Source organism: Ictidomys tridecemlineatus, chromosome Y (genome assembly GCF_052094955.1).
Source record: "Ictidomys tridecemlineatus isolate mIctTri1 chromosome Y, mIctTri1.hap1, whole genome shotgun sequence".
NCBI lineage: Eukaryota > Metazoa > Chordata > Mammalia > Rodentia > Sciuridae > Ictidomys > Ictidomys tridecemlineatus.
The window spans coordinates 26,207,080-26,210,939 of NC_135494.1; the positions used below are offsets into that span (position 1 = coordinate 26,207,080).

The following is a 3,860-nucleotide window of genomic DNA, read 5'->3' on the forward strand; positions in this document are numbered from 1 at the left end:
AGGAAGCCTCCCAGCTCTGAACCTGTGGGACAGCCAAGGCCTTCATTGGAATTACACTGATTGCAATAAGTTTAGCTCCTTCTTCTACCCAATTCTATTTTCTTTACTTCCTCACAGTTAAAAATCCTAATCTCCAGTATTCATCCTACACTCAAATCTCAATGTCATGATAGAGAGAGGGTTTTCTTAAGGCAAGGACTGAACTAATTTTGATAACTATTATGCTACTTTTTCTGCTACTATCCCTTTTATTGTTAAAAGAATTCTTCAGGGGTGTCCTGGCTAAGGCTCTGGGGTCCGTGGCCCAGCCCTGCATGCCCGCCCTGATGGTAATGGGGGCAGAGCTGTGGGCACGATAGGGAGCTGGGTGCTGGGTGCTGGCCAAAACTAGCAGTGGCAAAATGAGGTGCTGTGGTGGAGAGCATGGAGCAGCTCCAGAGGGCAGTGTCCTGCTATCTCAAAAGCTGGCAGTAGGTGGACTCTGATGGCCTCCTGAAGCAAGGTCTGTGACTTTCACAGTGCAGAGGAGATGGCAGCCAACCTCTCAGTCCAGTCTGAATCTGCAACATAGTGTCTGCAGCCCATGCCAGGCAGAGCCCTAGCAGTATAAAGTACAGTTCAGATGGCTGGAGAATTTTCTCACTGATTCTAATTGCCAGCAAGGCCATGGAGTGATGTCCCTCCTCTACCCTCTCTTCATTTACCTCCATCTGAACTTGGTCCAGAACAGCCCCAAAGCACAGTGGAGAGTTTCTACAGCCACTTTAATGGTATGTTCCTGCAGAATGCGGGCCAGAAATAGGTCATTGAACAGCTGCAGACCACGCAGATGGTTCAGGACATCCTGTCTAACTCCAGGCTCTGCACATTCATGGACAACAAGTATGTGGTCCACCTGCCAGAAGGCAGCTACAATGACCTGATGCACTACATCCAGAGTGACAACAACACCACACTATGCAGGGTGCTGGTCGTCCACATTCACCTAGACGTTAAGCCTTCAAAGAAGACAGACTACCGGCTCCACACCAGTGGAACCCCCCCTCCCCCGGTGATGAGAGCAGTAGAGTGGAGTCAAAAAACGTGCCCAGCCCTCTCCTGGAGAGTGAGGCCACCCTGGAAGTCCTACAGGACAGCATCGAGCATGTGAAAGATAGGCCTCCCTCCCTTTCCCCATCTGTTTCTGTGCCTTCTACAACACGGAGCAGCTGCTCAACACCAAAGAGGTCTCTCCCAAAACTTGGATTCTGGCTGCTGTGTATGACAACTCCTGTATCAAGCTCTGGAGTCTACGGCTCAAGAAGTTGAATGTGGAGCCCATTAGGTGGACACATAGGTCATCAGCCTGGCTTGTGACACTCTGGAGGAGGAGGACACTGAGGGCGACAGCATGGGCACAGAAATTAAAATGCTGCGGTGCCACTGTGTACCTGTGTACAGCTTGTGCTTCCTTGCAGACAGCTCAGGGATGCTCTTTTTCTCAGATATGCCCTGGGCGCTTCAGCAATACTGTGCTATATGAGGGGCAAGCCTATCTGGTGTGGGAGTTGGATGGCAGCCCCTAGAGCCTCTACTTTGCCAGTGCGTCCCACGACTGCATAGCCATTCTGGGATCGCTGGATCAGACATACCCCCATATATGAGGATATAAGCAGGTCACCTCTGGTACCCCCATATATGAGGATATAAGCAGGTCACCTCTGGATGTGGAAGTACTAGGCCTTTGAAGGACAAACATGTTGGTCCTCACCTTTGAAGGCCTAGTACTTCCCATTAGGAGAGAAGGCAATAGCCAGCAGGGGCCCATGGTAGCCCTTGAAGAGCTGCACAGAATTCCCCTCCTGGGTGCTCCACAGCAGGACAGTCTTGTTGGTGGTGCCTGTGGCCAGGTAGTTGGAGTTTCAGTGGAACTTGACACAGTCCATGTCTACCCCTCTCACCCCAGGGGCTTTTGTTAGAGGCTGGGGTGAGGCTTGGGAGGGCTTATCCTGGCAGAGTCTTTCCTTTCCCCTTCATGACAGAAAATTATTATTGTTGTTGTTGTTGTTGTTGTTATTGTTGTTGTTGTTGTTGTTGTTATTATTATTATTATTATTAATATTATTATTATTATTGAGAAGAGGAAACTAGCACTGGCAGAAAGGCCCTTCTCTGCTTTTAACATTCAGGTTTGACTGCTGGCACGAGCTGTGATCCTGAGAATTTTAAAAATCAGATAACTCAGAGAAGTTGGCAGCATAGTGTGTCAGGAGATTGAAAGTCTCTGTGTAGGCTGGTGGTACTAGGGACACATTTCTGGAAGCAGGTGAAGGCAATGAGCAGGCTGGCTCTGTAGTGGTCCTGGGAAGGGTAAGTCTTTTCCTCAACTGCACTTGTTTCAGAAATTCTCCCCTAAAAAAAGAAGTGATGGTGGGCTGGTGTGTCCTGGCAGCAGACCATTTGTCTAGCAGGCATGAGGCCCCGGGTTCAGGCCCCAGCACCAGATAAAAAAGATTATGGTGAAAAAACAATTTGGAGTAAGTCACAAGACATTGAGTATCCAAAGGACCATTTGTCAAGGTAGCTCTTGGCTTCTTCCTCCAGTAGCGACCAAGTTGCATTGTCCTGCCCTGTTTTGTTGCACCAGGAGGTCATGCGAAGCCCAGCTATGCTGAGGGTAAAGCAATTTCTGATATGTGGAAAAAAGGGTTAAATATTTGTGTTTTCTGAAGATAATTATATTGTAGTTTGTTTTCTGTTAAAATGTATTTAGTTTCAACAACAACAATAATAGAATTACTCTAGAAAAAAGATGATAAATACAATATGCTCAACAGCTTTCTCCCTACAATAGTTAAGATCTGATGGCAGATCTGGAAATAGTAATGGCACATACTCCTATGGATGCATTCCCCATGCCTGAACTATCAGCCAACTCCTTTTCTCCTTCCATAGTGTCTTTGCAGAGAAAAATGTAAGAATTACCACTTCCTTACTAATTAAATTATAAGAGATAAACTATCAGTATACACTTGAATGTAACATTTATTTTGGGGGGGTAATGGGGATTGAACTCAGGGCTCAGGGGCACTCAACAACAGAAAAACATACTCAGCAATATTTTGTATTTTATTTATAGACAGGGTCTTGCTGAGGTGCTTAGTAGCCCGTGGTTTCTGAGGCTGGCTTTGAACTTGCAATTCTTCTTTCTCAGTCTCCGAAGCAGCTAGGATTACAGGTATGTGCCACCATGCCCAGCTCATTTTTTAATATATTTTTTTTAGTTGTAGTTGAACAAAATACCATTTTTTCATTCATTTTTATTTGGTGCTGAGGATCAAATGCAGTCCCTCACACATGTGAGGCAAGCACTCTACCACTGAGCCACAACCCCTGTCCCAGATATAATCATTTCTAAAACATGAGTTATCAGCTTAATTATGTGTCCTTCTCACCAAATTTATATATTCCTCTAACTTCCTGTTCCTCAAAAAGTGATAGTATTTGGAGTCAGGGTCTTAAAAGAGGTGGTTAAGTTGAAATGAAGTCATCTAAGGAGCTCTTAATACATATGCTGGTGTCTCTACAAGAAGGGGAGACTAGGTGATGAACACACACAAAGGAAACCCATGTGAAGACAGAAGGAAAAGACAGACACCCACAAGCTAAGAAGAGTGGGTGAAGAAACCAACTTCTCAACACCATGGTCTTGTACTTCTAGCTCTGAAACTGTGAAAATATATACTTCTATTGTTAAAAGTATTTCTTCTTGCTAAAATCTGAAGGTTTTGTTTGATTACATTCAAATGTCCTGAGCACGTCTAAGAAGATGAGTCAGAGACATCTACAGAAGGACTCCAGAATGTCTCTTAGTTGTGAAT

General features: G+C 45.4%; 1 pseudogene; it reads left to right on the top strand.

Moving 5' to 3' along the window:
* Nucleotides 1-423: 423 nt before the first annotated feature.
* LOC144371900 (TAF5-like RNA polymerase II p300/CBP-associated factor-associated factor 65 kDa subunit 5L pseudogene) lies at nt 424-1,681 on the top strand (annotated as a pseudogene).
* The last annotated feature ends 2,179 nt before the right edge of the window (nt 1,682-3,860 follow it).